The sequence below is a fragment of the Rousettus aegyptiacus genome, unplaced genomic scaffold (genome assembly GCF_014176215.1).
Source record: "Rousettus aegyptiacus isolate mRouAeg1 unplaced genomic scaffold, mRouAeg1.p scaffold_m13_p_4, whole genome shotgun sequence".
NCBI classification, from domain to species: Eukaryota; Metazoa; Chordata; class Mammalia; order Chiroptera; family Pteropodidae; genus Rousettus; species Rousettus aegyptiacus.
Window position 1 is genome coordinate 32,616,987 of NW_023416307.1, and position 19,403 is coordinate 32,636,389.

Here is a 19,403-nt window from a genome sequence, read left to right on the forward strand (position 1 = left end):
TAGCAACATGACCTATCTCTTCTGCATTTATTTTACATTTCTTGAACACATATAAATGTATGAGCTTATCTTTATAACTACTTCTTTTGGAAGGTAATTCTCTCTCTCCACCACCCCTCTACCACCCCATATCCTTCTTGTTTTCTGCCTACTTTTCCTTCAAACTCTTCCACACCAGTCTTCCCCCCAGCTGTCCTCTACTCCTCCCTACATTATTTTTTCTTTGGAAGAAAGAAGGTTTTATTGTTTTTATAAAACAGGTGTCTGAGTATCTCTGCATTGGCCTTTAAATTTCTCTATAGAAATAATAGTTTGGTCTTCAGTGCAGTTGTGCATAAGAAATAATAATGGGGAGAAGGGAAATGTACATAGTACATTGAGCATTCAGAGGAAATGAATTTGCAAGCAATTTTTTACTTCAAACATCTGAAATATCAATTATTCTAAATTTATCCAAGAAAAAATAATGTAGGTCCCCTTAATAAACCCAGAATAAATATTCTGTCTATAAGTTGCCTAAATGTTCAGGCTGAAAAACCATAGCCAAATCCAACCACTGTTTTTCAATGTTGGTTACAAATCAAGTGATTTCAGCTTCAGATTTAGAGCCTGTTCTTTATAAAAATTGTTGAATGTCTACAGAAGAGTTATGGAACTGCTCACTTACAGCTTTTTAAAAAATTTATAAAACTTCATTTAAATAATCTAGAATTCAAGGCCTTTCACCACCTAGTTCAATATGCATTTCCAGACTTATTTAGCACTCTTTCTGTAAACAACTCTGAAGTCCATTTGAAATTCTTGTTACTTCCAAAAGATATCCATTTTCAGTCTGCCTACTAACAATTCTCCATCTTCCTATTCCCACCTCATTCTACCTGTCCAAACTTAGCCAGAAGTTATCCATCTCGCCCTCCTCAGAATACCAATGGCATTTATAGCACTTATTTTGTACACTGCAGTTAGGTGCGATGACTTATTTCTTCCAACAAACCCCCTAAAGCAGAAATATGTTTTACTTATCTTTACATTAGTTTAGTGGTTTGCATAGAGTAGGCATTCAGTAGATGTTGATCAGTATGGATGCTGTGAATCAGAGGCTAATTTATACATTTTAAGAAAAACAAAATTGATTTTTCTAAAGGTATGACCTGTAAATTTGTAAAAGTTGTCTCTCAGGTGTTTTGCTAGATTTTTTTTTTATTTGTTTTAAATTTGATCCTGGATAAAGTACATTTTTTTTCTTTGATAATTCAAACGAATCATGTATCAACTAGATTTAAACTGTCAACCTCTTCATTTTTTTAATAGTCAAGTTGATTAACATGACATTAGTCAGTGTTCTTGAGTCTCTGAATTACCCTTTAATCATTACTTCAATAAATACTTTTAGAGAAAACTATTAGACAGTATTCACCAATAACATTCTGTAAAAATGCCCATTCTTTAATTTAGAAGACAGCACTGTAAAATTGATTTTCTATAGAGAAAAAAGATCTCTGGCAAATATTGATATAAAACATTAGAATAATCTCTAAGGTTTTATAATAAATATAGGTACAAGAAACAAAGAGGGGTTAATGTTCAATCATTTCCAGGAGGTAACCATTTAAAATTTATTCAGTAGATTTTCAGTACATTTATTTTTTTTCTTCAAATATTCCATCAAGCATTTTGTTCTATGTGGGCGTTTCCATTGCTTCATAAATACAATCAGTGGTCTACCTGGCTATTAGCACCACAAATTATTTATTAGAATTTCAATTGAAATAGGCAGCTCAAAGATGGGGAAATTCAGAAAAAGAGAATACTTAAAAAATGTACTCTCTGAAACATTCAACATTACAGTTGCTATGGTTTTCTTTCTTAAAAAAAAAAAAAGGATCTAATTTTAACTTGCTGTTAAATGTAACCAGAGAGACATTATAAAGAAAAAAAGATCGTGCTTGTTAGTCTACTAGTACACCTTGATATTTTTAAAATCACACTACAAAATATATCTTCAGTCCAATAATTATTTATTGAACACCTGCTATGAGCAATGTATTATGAAAGAAACTAAAGATGGCCAAGACACTTGTCTTGGCCATCTTGAGTTCATAGTTGGGGTCAGGAGTGAAGGATGAGGAGGGGGTTGTATAGATAAATAACTTTATATAGAGGAGACACTCTCTTACTAGATTGTGAACTGCTGGAGAAGCAGAAATGTGTCACAATCCTTCTTATGGACTGATGTCTAGTTCTTTCAGAGCCTGGAACGTAACAGACCCTCAGTGCACATTTGGTTTTGAATATGTGGCTGAGGTGATTACTGTAGTAGCAATAATGGACGTGTTCCTGTGAGAACATGGGACTGACAAAGTTTCAGGAGATCTGCTTTTGAGAAGAGGCAGACTGAGAGGTATCCCCCATACAGGCAATTTTTCCTCTTTTTCATCCAAGTATCCAAAAGGTACTATTATCAAAAGGGAGAGTGAATTTGGCCTCACAATGCTCATTAAGAAATATAAAATTAAACACATGATGCGGTATTAGATGAAAAACAACAATGAATGGGTATACCCAGTTTAAAAAGCTATCTCACTGGATTATCTCATTTGTTTTTCAGAACAACACTTCTGCATAAATATCATTACCCTCATTTTACTAATGAGGAAACCAAGAATGAACAACTTGAAGGTGATCACCAAGAGACTTTAATGTCAAATTACATACCTTTCAGACCATAGAATAATAAATTTCTCTGAACTGCATCAACATTGATTGGTGATTAATCTACTTTCCCTACCTTAAATTTTAAAAATTAATTTAATAACCAGATATTTAACTTTACTGCTATTTTACTGGGTGGGGCTCCTTTTAAAATGATAACAGAACGAACTGGCAATTTATGGTTAGCAAGTACATAAACTAAATTTGTTGAGAAAGGCATTAGGTTTTAGGTGTTTTTATAAGATCTGTAGTTGCAAGTGTAAACACGGCCCTGTTATAGTCCAGCAGTAATTAAAATCAGCAAAAAGTGATATGGACATTAAACTTCTACATGAGTAAATTCCAGGGATTTCAAACTTGAAATTGCCAAACCATTTACTGATCACTGAGCCACCAAATGGAAATAATGGCATCAAAGCAACTGTAACTGTACTTCTTCATACCTGGTACACTGTGAACATTTGGCATGTCTCCTCAGAGAAAGTGTTAGAAAGGAGGGTCCATCACGATATCATATAGTAGAAAGAGCATTCTGTTTGGAGTTTCAAGAAAGATTCGAATTTAAATTTATTATTTATTAACTGTATGTTCTAGGACAAATTATCCAACCTTTCTAAACTTTATTTCCTTCCTCTGGAAATGTGAATGATCAAATACACCAGAATCATGTGAGAATCAAATGAGACAATTTATGTAATGGCACATAAAGTAAGAGAAGAGGTGAGGTAACTACACAGGCGACCTCCTTAAACATTCCTCCGCTCTTCAAAAGCTAAACGCTTTATCTGGATCTCATCTCTCCATCCTCTCAATGACTGTACTCCTGTAATAGTGACCTTTCCATATCGCCTCTTCCTCTCTTGCCTAATACTGTTATAGCACACACTGATCCAGCAACATTTTTTTTTAAGAAAAAGAAACAAACACTCCTGCCTCTACTACTCTTCCCTGCTATCCCATGTCACTGTTCCCTCCACTGCAAAATGACTGAAAATAATTTTTTATATTCTCTCCCTCCACTTTTTCTTCGCACATTCTCTTTACAAGTCACTCTCTTCAGGCTTCAGTCCTTACCATTCATTCCTTTAGGCCTGCCGGTATATATAGGTCATCAATGACTTTCATGTTGACACCCCTGGGTTCTCACCTGCCAGACCTCTTGGCAGCAATCTTCACAGGTCACACTCTCTTTAGTGGAACACTTTCTTCTCACCTTCTATGGCACCGTGGTCTTCAGATTTTGCTATTATTTCACTGGCCACTCATTTTCAGCCTCCTGAGTTGGCTTTTTCTTCTGTTCCACCCAAGAGCTGGAGTCACTTCTTTTCTCCAACTACATTCTCTCTTTAGGTAACCTGTCCAGTTCTATAGCTTCAAATACCATCATATTTGCTTAACTCCCAGTGTTCCAACTCTAGCCCTATATTTTCTCAGAACTTCAAAATTGTATACCCAACTGTGTATGTAACATAGCTACTTGGAATGCCCTATTATGCATCTTAAAATTAACAACCCCCAAACAGATCTCTAATGCCAACCCCTCAAACTGCCCCTCTCCCAGTCTTCTCTATTGCAGTCCCCACCTCTATCCAGTTGGCCAGGATTGAAATTTATGTTATCTTTGATTTCTTTCTTTCACTTAACCCCATCCTCCAATCCATCCTTAGGCCCTGTTGACTCTTTCTTTCAAAGACCTACCTCTTTGCATATCCGTGACAATACCCTCATCTAGGTCTCAAGATCTCACACCTAGATAATTACAATTGCTTCTTCACATACAGCACTCTGTTTGCCATCTTTTTAAATGAAAATAAGATCCCACCAAGTTCTTGCTTAAAACCTTCGATGGCTGCCCAGAACACCTAGAATACAAATCTCCTGTGCCTCTGCTCCCTCTAAAAATTCATCACATTTCTTTCCTCCCTTATCTACTGTGTTCCAGCCACCTGGCTTTCATTCTGTTTTGCTAATTTAACCTTGAAGCCTTTGCCTAAGTTGAGCTAGAATTTCCTCTACACTGTTTTTCATGGTTATTCAGATCATAGCTTTAATCTCTGTTCCCAAAGAAACCTCTGATGAATTAAAGTAACCACCTTTCAGTAGTCTATCTATTTTAAATCTCTCCATACCTCTTATCACAGCAATATTTACTTATGTATATTTTATTCATACTTATCTTCCTCTACCAGAATTTAAGCTCAGTGAGAAAAAGTACTTTGTATGCCTAATACGCTGAAATACATTCAGAATGTGCTCAACACAGAGTAGGTATACAATGAATATTTGTTGACTAGACGAATGAAATGGTAGTCTCTTATCTTATTGTACATCTAATGTAAAATTCAAAAATTTTTTTCTTGCTGCACCACATTACAAAAGCTTATTGGACAGTTTAGTTGGGAGTCGCCTAAATATAAGCTAGCTTTTTACAAATTGGCTTCATCATGGAAAGCTCCTTCAGGTAACATGTCATCTGTGTTCTCTCTCTTTTCCCCTTCCCTTCCTTCCTTCCTTCCTTCCTTCCTTCCTTCCTTCCTTCCTTCCTTCCTTCCTTCCTTCCTTCCTTCCTTCTTTCCATTTTTATTATTTGCTACTCTAAGTCAACAATATTTATGACATACCTACCCTGGTCTCTTTTATTTTAGTCTTTCTTAAGGAATAAATAATTTTCCTAATTCTTTGTTGACATAAAGTATGGCTCATTCAGAACCAAAGCATCAGAAAAATTTGGGGGAAGTGATAATAGTACAATTTTCTATCTTTACAAGTATGGTCCATAAAGACACAACTGTACTTCTCTAAAATCCTTTATCTAATTTGATTGTAAAAACAGTAACTCATTTGCTGTGGCAGGAATATGAGGGTAGGTGAAATAACATTTCAGTGTACTTCAGAGACCTTTAGCTACATTTCTTCTCGAAACATAAATGCAGTCAGCTGCCAAATTCATGAGCATCCTGAAAGAAAGTTTTAATCTTGTTCTGTTTCTTTGCAAACATTGCTCTTTCTATAAAAGTGATCCACATTCTATTTACTTAAGAGGCTGAGACTCTACAGATGTGTACAGGAAAAAATTTTTTTCTTCACCTTTGGCCAACTCTTTAATTCTGTTGATACAGTTCTTAATTCTTAGACTTTCACATTTTATTTCTCAAACTATAACTCAGAATTGTAGGAAGGTAGAGATGGAGAAACTTTCAACACATTCCAATTTAATCTCCTTATTTTGCTGATGAAGTGGTGGAATGTTGGGCAGGCGAAATGACCTGCTCATGGTCAGACAGCAAATCAGTGCTTATAACCACATCTTGTAGCAATCAGAATTATTTCTATTTTACTCCATTGCCTCCCATCACAATACACAAGGCAAACGGTTATCACAATTACCATTTCCAAATGAAAAAACACATATTGAATGACAGCACTTTGCAGAGAGTTACAAAATTAATAAATAGTAACCATGAAGATTACTTATCTTTTGACCTACCCTTTAAATTACTTAACTAATTGTTCTCAAACTTGTTTAAAAGTTAAACCTACCTAGAGGTAGGAAATGTATCTTAAAAAAACAACTTTTTATTGGAAATATTTTAAAGTTACAGAAAAGTTTAAGAATGATATTGAGAAATCTCAATTGCCTTTTATCCATAATTACTAATTTTAAACATTTTGGCCACAGTTATAATTCTCTCCCTTATGTGTGTGTGTGTGTGTGTGTGTGCATGTGTGTGCATGTGCGTGTGTGCATGTGTGGTGTAATGTAGATAGGTATAGACAGACACACACACATATATATTTGTAATATTTTTTTTTGGAGTCTTTTTTATCTTTAAGCTTTTATTTTTATTTTTTATTTATTTTATTTTTTTAATTTATTTTTTATGGTGACATTGGTTAACAAAGTCCAATAAGTTTCAGCTGTACACTTTAACGTTAAGGTATACATATGTTTACACTGTGTGTTCATCTCCCATAGTTAGATTTCTTTCTATCACTATTGAGCCATTTTTTTGTGTAGGTTTAGTATATCATGCTTCATTACTGCTTTTTACTTCAGTGCATATTTCTTAAGATCAAGGATATTTCTCTTATACAACACAATACATTATCAAATCTTCTGATGTTGACATTGATACAATGCTATTGTCTAATTCATAGTCTCTCTTCCGATTTTGTCAGTTGTCTTGATAATGTTCTTTTAGCATTTTCCTCCAGTATAAGATTCAGTCTGTGATAATGTATTGCATATAGTTGTTGTGTCTCTTATTCTCTTTTACTCTAGAACTGTTCCTCAGCCTATCTTTTTCTTCCATACATTGGCATTTTAAAGGAGTATAAGCCAGCTCTTTTATTGAATCTACCTCATTTTTGGTTTGTCTGATGTTCCTACATGTTTAGATTCTGGTTAAATATACCAAGTCAGAATACTACAGAATGATATTGTATCTTTCTCAGGTATCATGTTCAGAGGCACACAATGTCCACTTGCCTTTCTTTGGTGAAGCCAATTTTAATCCCATTCAAGATATTATCTAGTTTCTCAAGAGTATATTTAAAGATTTTCCCATTGCAACTTATGAACAGTTTTCGGGAAGACACATTGAGACCATGCAATTATTATGCTCTTCATCAAACCTGATTTAGCATCTACTGATGATTCTTGTCTAAACTAAACAATGTTAACTGAAAGTAGTGATTTCCCCTTCTCAATTCACAATTTTATTCAAATGGTCAGAGAGTTGGCCACAACTAAAATATTTGATAAAAACATGTTTAATTTGTCATTTTCTGTTATACTTTGTTGTTTTTTGACTATACATTTTCATTTTTTTAAAAAGTAAAACCCATGCTTTCGAGTAACACAAATTAAGTAACAGTGTGCTAAAACATTTAACTAACAGGCACTGCTTTACTTTAAAATTAACATTTTTAAATATGAAAGATGACTCTTTTACAACGGAAAGGAATCACGGGCATATCTATTCTAATTCTTTCATTTTTAGATAAGAGCCAAAGAAAGAACATTCCTATTTTGTGGCAACAGCAGGACTTAAAAGTTAGTCTACAGGCTCTGGTTCTACTAGGCTTCCATCAAACCCACACTAATTTAAGTGCAATCAAAGCTTGTTTGTTAAAAACAGAGTATTCTCTTTAGTTAGAAGCAAAACCTTGTGGCATAAAGTAGGCAAGATAAGGTGGCTTATACATCAGTGACTTTAATAATCCATCTTTTCTTAAGAATTCATTAATTCATTCAATTATTCATTCATGTTGACCAAGTAACTATGTCACGACCTGGATCAGCACTGGGATGCAATGTTGAACCAAAAATCGCCTCTACTCTCAAAGGTTTATGGTTTAGTGGGAGATCCTATGTTAGTATGCATCAGAATTTCCTAAGGCCTTTTAGGTTCCAGGCACAGATTTTGATTAACTAAGTCTGGAGTGATACATATGCATGCTTAATAAGCAGAGGAAGGCTGTACTAGAAATACAATAGGTCCACAGCTTTAAAATGGTTATGGTATTTGCACCCCCTCCTGACTCTCTCACTCCAACCCCTTACAACTTGAAATTAGAAGTAATAGTATAAACAATACCAAACAATAAATACTTTTTTAAAAATGTCCAAGTTTTGTTAGTATTATAATTATTTTTTTTTGAAATATTAAATGCTAGACCAAATTTTTCCAGGATATTATTTTTTGGTAATGCTACTTTGCTGGTGCCTTAGGCATGTTTACAGTCTGTCTACACCAAAAGAGTCTGATGTCGTGGTCTTGTGACCATGCTGGCCCCAGACCAATGCATTCATGTGCTTTATTTTGCTGAGGTAAAACTGGTACCTGGGCTGACTTGAATGAAGAATTCATGAAGAATTCCAAAAATGAATAAAATGGATTTTGCTTCATAGGATCTTGGGAGGAAGAGATCAGAGCTGCTATCTATCTTGCCTTGATGGGTTTTCAAATTCAAGGATTAAGGTAGCATAAAAGACAGGACATGAATTTTGGACTTCATGAGTTCAAAGCCTAACTCTATTTTTTCTTTGTTGAAGAATATTTAGTAAGTTATTTAACTTTGATGGCTCTTGATTTCCTCATCTAATAAACACAAAAACTCATTCCACATAGGGATGACTGAAGGATTAACAAAACGATATATGTTAGGAACTAATGGATTTATTATCTGGTACACAGTAAGTTCTCCACAAGGATAGCTATTATGGTGCTGCAGTATATATACTATATCATGAATAAATTATAAACATAATATTTATAGATAAAACATACTAATAATGTTTAATTATATGCACACACATACAAACATCCACACACATATGCATCATTTCTCTTCCTAAATTTCAACAAATTGGCAACTAAGTTTTACATAAACATTATATCTCAAACAGTCCCTGAAGAATTTATGTCCTGGAGAGCAGTCAGTAAACTAAGAGAACACCCATCAGAAACAGGAATTGCAAATCTGTTTTCTGTTATCATACATACCCATCCGAATAGTGCATAAAATGGGCACACCATGGGTAACGCATGAATAATTAGTATTTGCCCCTCTTATCTCACAAATGGAACCTGAGGCATGAAGATGAAACTGCTTCTAAATTACTTTTTTCAACTGAACTGGATGTTTACATTCACATAAGGTAATTATAAATCTCTGTAAACTATCTTTTGAAATGGAGTGGAGAGTGACCATAGAAATCCCCTAATCTTCAAACATGTTATGTAATAAAATGTTTACTGGTGTCATTTTAATATTTTCTAATACCTTTACAATGGATTTTAACTTAACAATCCCTAAACTGTACTTCCCTTTAAAAGTTAAAGAATAAAGGGTCATTTTTAACACTTGAGAAACTGTTAGATAAGGGTATTTTTTTTTTTTTAATCTGATTTGCCTGAGGATTAATGGCACATTGTCCTATGCACTTACCACAGAACTTGCTGGAGGAGAGAGAGAAAGAGAGAAAAAGTTAAAAAAATGATCTAGTTATTTATCAAGCCATTTCACACCATAAATGTCTGAGCCAAAGTGTGTTTATCTGATTCTTTGCAAGACTTTCAGTTTGATATTTTACGAGAGATAATATAATTATGAAGTGCTTTCAAACTGAACTAGATTGTATATATTTGTCATATATATATTTGTTAAAGTTATTTTTGTACAAATGACATATTTAATTTGACTTCATTGCCTCCCTTCTTGAAGCCAGCAGGCTCAGTTTACAAATCTGTGAGCTGCTATTGGCTGCTGCCCTCCTTTCCAGTAAAAAGTACAAAGCAATAAGCAGCATGCATCCTCTCCATACCCCTCCAACACCCCTGTGTTTCTGGCTCAGGTTGCTCAAAGCACAGATCCTCTCACCTTTAACCCCCGTACCCCTGGTTTGAAACTCATGTCAGGGTATAGCCAGCTTCTATTTTCCTCTGAGATAATAAAAAGGGGGTAAGAGCCCCCAGGCCTCTCTTCCTATCCATACTATGTTGCCCTTTCTTTCCAAATAAAAAATAAAATAAAGACAGATAATAATTTGATTTTTTATTCGTTTTTTTTAGTACTATTATTTGAAGATTTCTTCTGAATCATTTTCTAGCATAAGTAATGATATTTTCACCCAGAAATGCATTTGTCTGTGAGAGAAATTAATTTTGGAATTAAGATAGAGGAGATATAAAAATAGTTTAATTTTCTTGTTTTTACTTTTTCAATCAGGATTCAGTGACATTTAATGAAGATTTACAGGTTCACAGAGTTGAGAAATATTTTAAAACTGATTGTATATTAATCATCCACTAGTATTTCCTAAACTAATCTCAAAGAGAACATGAAATCAAACAATCGCTTGGCAAAAAATTTTTGATATGTATCAAACTTTAAAACGAAGCCATTGTTTTAAAATTACTATTTTGACAATTTAGACCTGCCAAAATACATCATTCTATTTGGTTATTTGTTAGCTTCTGCTTGTGGTACAGTGGAGTAGTTTGTAGCAGATCAGTCTTTCAGTTGAGAACAAGGACAAAAGCAAGATAAAATACCAAATTATCTGATTTGAGTGTGCTGGAGGGCTGAGAAGACAATGAGAAATGGAGAAGGTTTAACTCCTTCATTGAAAAGAACTGACTTCTATAGCACTTTTATCCTGGGGGTATTCACCAGTTTGGCATGAGGAGAGGGCTGAGAATCTCAGCATTTCACAGAGAGGGGTACAGCTCTGGGTGTTGAGGAAACCAGTACAACTTTGGATAGGTTATCTAGGCAGCCTGAAGCACAGAAATGTTTACCATCCAGGAAACAATGCCAATTTGAGGGACTATGTAGGGCAAGATGCTAAAGACCTAAGTAGAAACCACCTGAAAAGCAATGCAAAGTTTTGGCAGTCTCATAAGATAAAGATGCACAAGAGGAAGGACATTAAAGAAACATCAGACTCTCAGGTGAAAACTCTTGAGAACCAGAGTGAACTAAAGGCAGACTCTTTTCAGTGCTGCTACCAGCCTCCACAGAGAACAGTCTCTGATTAAATTAACTACTGTGTTATCTACCTAGTGAAGGGAAGGATGACTCTATTACGGAGGAAGACACGTCATCTGGATCCTCTACAATCTTCAATATACAATATTCAACGTTTAATAAAAATTATCAAATGTGCCCCCAAACACTCCCAAGATAACGTATTCAGAAACCAAAAGAGAAATTAAGCAATAGAAACACAACCATAGATGACTAAAATGTAGGAGTCAGGTAAGGAATTTAAAATAACTTTAATATATTCAAGACAATAGAGGGAAAGATGATAAAGAATTTTACCAGAGTACTAAAATTTGTAAAAAAAAAAAAAAAAATCAAATGAAAATTCTAGAACTGAGAAAAATAGTATCTGAAAAGAACTCTTAGATGGATTAAACAACAGATTTAGATACAGCAGAAGACAAGATCAGTAAACTCAAGAAAGTCAGTAGAAAATATATGAATTTAAGCAGAGAAGTAAAATAATGGGAAATACAGGAAAGAACTTTAGAGACACATAGAACACAGTGAAAAGGTCTCACGGAAGTACAGTTGGAACCTCAGAAGAAGGGCAGAGTGAGAATCAAGCAGAAACGAGAAAGAAATGCGGTTAAGGAGTGATGAGTAAAGGTAAACGTGAGAATATATGTATATAAAAATGAATACTGACTGTCAATTGACTGCATAAAACAATATGTCTCTACCAAATTTAAAATGTATGTAGAAATAAAAAGATGGCAACAACAATATAAAAGATGAGAGAGGTGAAGTGGAGCTAAAGTATTCTAATGTACTAATATTATTAAGAATTTGGTAAAAATTATCATTTTTGTAATAGATTGTAAATGGATTGTAATAAATCAAGTATTTATGTTTTAATTTCTGGAGTAAAAATTGAGGAATAGTAAAAGTGTATAACTAACAATATTGGGGGAAATGAAATATTTTGATTAATCCAAGAAAAAGGCAAGAAATGAGAGAAAAAATAAAAAACAGGTAGCTATATGGTAGCTATAAACCAAAATGATTAGTAATTATTTTAGGTTTAAAAGTACTAATATTCCAATTAAAAATCTAAGATTATCACATTAAAAAAAAATACAAACCTCAACTATATTCTGCTTACGAGAGATATACCTTAAATATAGCAACAACATAGAAAGGTTGAAAATAAAACCATGAAGAAAGAACAACATACAAACATCAATCATGAGACTAGGAGGGCTCAACTCCTGTTAGAACAAGGAGACAGACTTTTTGGCAAGATGCATTACTAGACACAAAGAAAGTGTGCCAGTTCTTAATTTATTGTCTCTCAGCTCCACAAGTACCCTTCACCCTGTTTATTGGAACCGAATCCTGTATACCATTTTTTTTTTTTTGTAGCTGGCTGGAGCACCCTGCCAATAGATTGTACAGGAGAAACACTGCAAGGGTGAAAGAGGAAGAGGGGCCTTTTTCTTTTTCTGGTGTTCTGTTTCAGCCTGTAGCAAGTGGATGGATTTGTAGGGGGTCCAGGCAGCACTGACCACCTGGGTGGCGGCCTTGTATTCAGCAGAGTTGTCCTTTTGGCAAATTTCTTAATCAACACAGCCTTCATTGCTCTTCCACTTGAGGCAGGTGAGTATCAACTTAGTCATGATTTCCATGCTGTCGCCTCAGAGGTATGAATCTTAGCCTTGCAGGACTTCTTCTAAGGTTCCAGGTTCCTTCCTGTTCACTTTCTCTTAGCCCCTCAAGGAGAAGCCTTCTTGCTACAGGTTCTATGTCTATACTCCTTGGAGTTCTCTTTCCACTCTTTTTAGTAGTTAACCACTTTTTAGTACAATTAATGATTCTTAGTGCTAATTTGTTTAATCTAGTTTCTCTTTTCTGACTGTACTGTAACTGATACAAAAGGATATTTTATAACAAAAAGGGAGCTATGAAAAGAGAAGGCAGCACAATTCCATCAACAGAGTGCAATAAGATGGCTTTAAAATACATGAAGCAAAAATTTACATTTCTCAAAAAAACTGACAACTTTCCAATCATAATTGGAAATTTTCACTTTAACTTATCTCTCTCAATAGCTGATAAAATATCAGACTTAAAAAAAAAAGAAACAACGAAAAATAAACAAATAAAAATCTTTAAGGACATAGAAGCTCTGGGCAACACAGGTAATAAAATTGACCTAATTAAGATTTTATATATATATATATATATATATATATATATATATAAATATATATATATTTATATATATATATAAATAAATTACTGCACCAAAGAACATCAGAAAATATGTGTTTTTTTTTCAAGTACACCTGAAACCAAAATTGACCACAGCTCAATCATAAGTTAAGCCACAATGAATTTCATATTTCATAAGGAAATACAGAGAGCTAAGAAAAGCCAAGTTAAACTTGAAGAAGAACAAAGCTAGTGGACTTTAACAGTCAGATAGGGAGAATTATAAAACTATAACTAAGTCATTCTGTTTTTGATACAAGAACAAATGATTAAACCATTCAAACAAAATAAAAAGTACAGAAATAGATCCACACATAAATTGTCGTTTAAGAATGACCCTACCATGCAATGGGGGAAATGATAGCCTCTTTAATAAATGGTGCTTGAAAAAAGAAAAAAAAATGAAAGAAAAAATAAATGGTGTTTGACTAAGTCAAATGAAAAAAAAGAATTTAACTCCTACCTTACATAATACACAAAAGTTAATTACAAATGCATTGCAAAACTAAATATAAAAAGTAAAGGTTTTAGGAGAAAACATGGGATATTTTATGAGTTTGAGGTAAACAAAGATTTCTTAAGAAGGACATAAAAATAAATTAGATTGTTATAAGTAATAACTCCTGTTCATCAAAACATACCATGAACTTGGATAACATATTTATAATACTTATACTGTACATTGCCTCATATCGAGAATATATAAAGCACTCTACAAATCAATATGAAAATGGTAGATAACCCAGTAAGAAATTGGCCAAACATATTAGTAGACATGTCACAAAAGAGGATCTCCAAATGGTCAGTAAACTTATGAAAAAATTATGACCTTCATTAGTCATCAAGGGAATGTAAATTGAAACCTCAGGTTGATATAACAAAAAGCCATCAGAATGACTACAATTTAAAAGATAGGCAAAGTAGTTACCCATTATGTTTGAGACCATATGAAAGAGCAAGTGTTGAGAAGTATATGGAATAACTGGAACTTTTACATACTGCTGATATGAATGAATGCAAATTGACACAACCACTTTGAAAAACTGTTTAGCAGTATCTACTTCCTCCCATACTCTACATCTGGGCAATTTTATTCCCTATAAGCCCAGAAAAAATGCAGGGAAGGGAGAATCTCTGGGAGGAAAATGAGAAGAAATGGCAACTGCTTAAAAAAATAAATCTACAAACTGCCGATCAACCTTCTCTTTCTATATATATACAAGAAATTGGCCAATGAGTGTATGGGTAACATCTGAAGGGATTCAGTACATAGGTAGAAATGTTTAAACTAATAAATGGTGTCATTTTGAATGCATAGCAAGTGTTGCCCCTCAGTCTCATAATGGTCCTCATGTTTAACATGATGTTCCCTTCACTGTTAACTACATTAGTAAGTATAAAAGATGGAGGAATTGACTGAGGTCTGAACTTTTAAGTCTTCAACTAAGCCTTGCTCGCAGTACCTAAGGAGATTTGGATACCTTCTATGTATTCCTTCCTCCATTGTCCTCCTTCTCCAAGTAGGCACCCAGGGACTCAACACACACACACACACACACACACACACACACACACACACACACACACACATCTCCCTCAAGTAGAGACCAGATATCTTAGGCTGAGAGCTAATGGTGAAGGCCATGGGACCATTGCAATCCTTTTTCACTTTTAGCTTTATTGATAGACATATATTACAAGATGATTACCACAGCAAGGTTAGTTTACATCTCAATCGATTGTTAGTTAACACTTCAATTGATTCATATAATTATCATTTCTTTTTTGTGGTGAGAACATTTAAGATATATTCTCTTAGCAACTTCCAAGTATATAATATAATATTGTTAACTACAATCACTATGCTGAATATTAGATCCTCAGAATTATTCATCTTATAACTGAAAGTTTGTACCCTTTCAGCTAACATCTTCCTACTTTCCCCATCCACCATTCAAACTCACAGATACAAAAAACAATGGTGACAATCCTTTTTTTCTACAACTTAAATTTCCAAACATCTGTTCAAGAGAGATATAAAGTAGTTATGTCATAGTTTTGTTCCTGATACTTTCAAGTTAACAAAATTGAGCTGCATTCTAATGCATCAAATGCACACTTTTCTTTGGAAGTGGGTAAAAATACCATGTCCTCTCAAGCTATAACTTAGGTGACCTTTAAAGAGAGCACTGAATTATTCTTCTTGAATCATCCTGGCTAATAGGAATTTAAGTAGTAACTGGTGGGAGAGCACTGAAGCACTCAAGCATGTGAAATCAGATGAACATCCTCAATGTGGAATTTGCTAAGGGAAGTTATTCTAGCAGAGAAACACAGGCACAGGTTGAGTACCAATAATTTTTAAACTAACATGTAGAGCTATCATTCTAATAAGTAAAAGGTGCCTGAAGAAGCAAGACCAACATTTTCAAGTCTATATTTTCAAACATTTTAAAAACACCAGCTCAAACAGTGTTATTTACAATTCCTTTCCTCTGTTGAAGGGAATATAATCTTTCTTAATTTTGATCCCCTATAGTAATGCTTACTCTTGAAAGGCACACGTACAACTTATTTAAGTAAATTTTAAGAAGATAAACATTAACTTTAATAAATATTATTTATTTATTAAGATTTAATTTATAATTTGTTAATGTTTTAGCATTCATTTATGGTTTAATATATCTTATTTAAGTAAATAGCCAAATAGAACAACTAATACATGTATTAAAATGAATTGAAATCAAGAGCTCTCATATCTATTAGCAATTTCCATTTCTATTCTGCGATTATAATACTAGTCTTCCCAAAATATTTCCTTTTAAATGATCTACTTAAAACTACATAAATTTTCCACTTGTCATACAATTCTAGATTGAAATATGACTTTAGCTTCAGCATCAACTCCTTAAGATTAAAGGGACACATTCTAATACCTGTGTTGTCAGTTCAAATACCTTTCAGACTTGACTAAAATCTGTGAAATATTAGTGGTTCGAATACATGAATTCTAAATGTGTATAATGGATATACATAAGAATATATAGATGTATAACAAATCATATAATATGTAGGCATATTTACCCCTTAAGGCTTTCTAAAATGCAGAGGTAAAGCTGAATCTTTGCCATCACACTTATTTTACAACAGTTTTCCCATCGTATAGAGAATTTGGAATGGCCACTGGGTTCTCAGTGTCCTCATTTACATAATGTGGTTAATGATGATATCTAACTCATGTCAATGTTGAGAAGAGTAATAAAAGGTTGCTTGATAATAGTAAGTGTTCGGTAGATGTTAACTAGTATACTGCTGTTACTGTCATTTATATTATTGTTATTGTTCGGCAATTTTTAAAAGTTAGACAATTAGAAAAATGCTCCTCCTATTGGATACCTGGCTCATGCTCATTCACCATGTATATTTTGAAATTTAGTCAGAGTTGTGATAAGTTAGAGCCTCTCCTTCAGTGATCTTTAAGCTAGACTGCTGTAATATTTTACTTTATTAACATCCCTGAAAAAATTCAACGAGACTTCACAATGAAAAATGTTACAAGTTGAATGTTACTTTCCAGGAAGATGACTCAGTATATTTTACCCTAGTTGAGAGACAATATTCTGAGCTCCCCGTTGTAAAAGGATTTAAAAAACCTTGAGCATATGGTGTTTGTATGGCTTTTGTTACCATAGCCTACCATTGTTGGGGTACCTAGTCATCTATTTTCAACTGATGTGTAATATAAAAGAAAAAAAAAGAAATTGCATTTAAATTCTATGCAGAGAAATGTGGCTTTAGTCATTGTGTGTCTTAATTAGGAAATATTCTCTCGCAGTAAAGAATAAACTATAGGCTTATGCCTGGAGATCATTTTAAAGTTCTATAACTCATGATTATGATTCATGTTCATTTGTTTTCTTTTAAGTTGTAATCAATTTCCAATGTGCTAGTTTCACTGCTCAGAAGATGAATAACTTTATGAATTTAGGGCAGTTTTTGTTATAAGTAGTTATTTTCTATTCTGAACAGTGAGGGAAAAAAAAGAGGGTATTTTTCCTGAATGGCTTTTAAAATGATTTCTCTTTGGAAATATCTTTGAAAATGACCAGATTGGAAGCTTTAGCCATTTGGTTATAATAACACTGATGAGGAACAGATTGAGCAGGTACTTCAATGAAAAGTCCACTTGGGAAACAAACAAACAAAAATCTCAGTTCTATCTTGATTATGTACTTGTGTTATACTCCATGACCATTCACTAGTTTAGGTTGGTTGTATACATTTGTAAAAGAGGTTTAAAAATTATTTTAAACCTCTCTGAAACACCACACAACAGTGTTGCTTCCAGTTGAATCCCTTTCTTTCATATCAGAATCAATATTTCATTCCTCTTAAACCAAGACAGCGAAGAAAACTACAGGCTGTGTACAGAATTAGGCAGTTGGAAGGATTCTAGCCCATCTCTTGCTTCTAGTGCATTCTTTTTCTTTTCTTCCTTTATTTACCTTTGCCTTTACCAAAATCCTCAAGCTCTTGTCACAAATGAAGGGGGGGGGGGAAGACCTTGTAAAATGTTATTATTATGTTCTAGTTGAAGTCATGTTTTCCATTTGGAGGAAAACAGTCCATCCAGCCTGAAATATTTAAAAGAGAGCACCTGTACGGTATTCAAGTTCTTATTGATAAAATTGGAAAGATCCAAAGTCCTTTGGTGTATTTAACATTATTAGTACATTAAATTTAATCATAAAAAATTAAATAAAAATATGTATCAATAAAAAGCAAAATTTCAAGCATTTGATATTTCAAACCAGTGGCTCACTAAAAATGGTACACACTTTGCTGGTGTTACAAAAACTGAGGCCCTTACTGATACCTATAAATATTTTATGGACAAGGAATGTGAAATTTTAAACAAGCTTGACAGCTCTTTTCCATTGTTTATGCCGAACCACCTTTGAATGGCTACTTGTGAAAGACATTCACTCACTCACTCACTCACTCACTCACTCATATACCAAACATCTCAGGCAACACATTTTATGCCAGATGTGATGTTAGAATACACCCAGTTAAAGACACAGGTCAGATTGTCTCTCTACTCAACTCAGTGACATTCACTATCTACAGTCTACAGTGAAATCACGAGTTAAGTAGACAACAGCTCATACCTCAAAGGATAATGAAAAAAATAATCTGGACTCTGAAAAAGTCATCATGACCTTTCAGTTGACCAGAGGCAGATGTCCTTAAATTATACACTTTTTTAAGGAATACAAATTAGCATAAAACAAAACAAAAACAAAAAATCTGTTACTAGGAAACCCAATAGAATCATGGGAATGGGATAGGGCGTGCACGTGTAAGGGACAGGGAACCACTTTGGAACGCCCTCTCTAACTGCCCGTGGGAAAGGATTTTTTGGCTACTTACTAGGCTTATCGATAAGGAACGTTCCCCGTCCCTCAGGTGGAAGTTGTTTTCCCCCAACTTACTCGAACCTTCCCCTGAAGCTCAGCCTCCTTCCCACATAGCCAGTGAAGGTGAAAGTTTTAACTGAGCAGCCCTGAATCTCCTCCTACCTCTGCAATTGTGGCTCAGCCCGGAGGGGACAGGGCGAAGCTCTGGACTCCTCCCAGTTGCAGCATCTGCCTACTCTGGGGTCCAAACGTCCCAATCCAAGGCCACGGTGGTCTGTGAGCTCAAATGGCACCCAGGTTTGAAACGTCACAGTCCTCGAAGCTCCGCCCTGCCCCGCCCCTTCGCGCACAACTCCGCCCACAAGCCTGGCGCCACTGCCCCCTTCCCCCAACCGTGACTTAGGACTTTGCGGTGGCACCTGATTTTTCTTAAATCGTAAAAAAAAAGTTTGTGTATCTATCTACCTCTATCTATATGTAGATATCTATATATCTATATCTATA

At 34.2% G+C, this 19,403-nt stretch overlaps 1 protein-coding gene across 2 annotated transcripts in view; it reads right to left on the reverse strand.

Moving 5' to 3' along the window:
* SPATA16 (spermatogenesis associated 16) overlaps positions 1–19,159 on the reverse strand; it is a 209,373-nt gene extending 190,214 nt beyond the window's left edge. The window contains exon 1 of one of the 2 annotated variants that reach the window (XM_036219324.1): positions 19,062–19,159. The gene's annotated coding sequence lies outside the window, so the exon portion shown is untranslated. The remainder of the gene's footprint in view (positions 1–19,061) is intronic. The other variant, XM_016161394.2, reaches the window with a different exon arrangement.
* Positions 19,160–19,403: the final 244 nt, after the last annotated feature.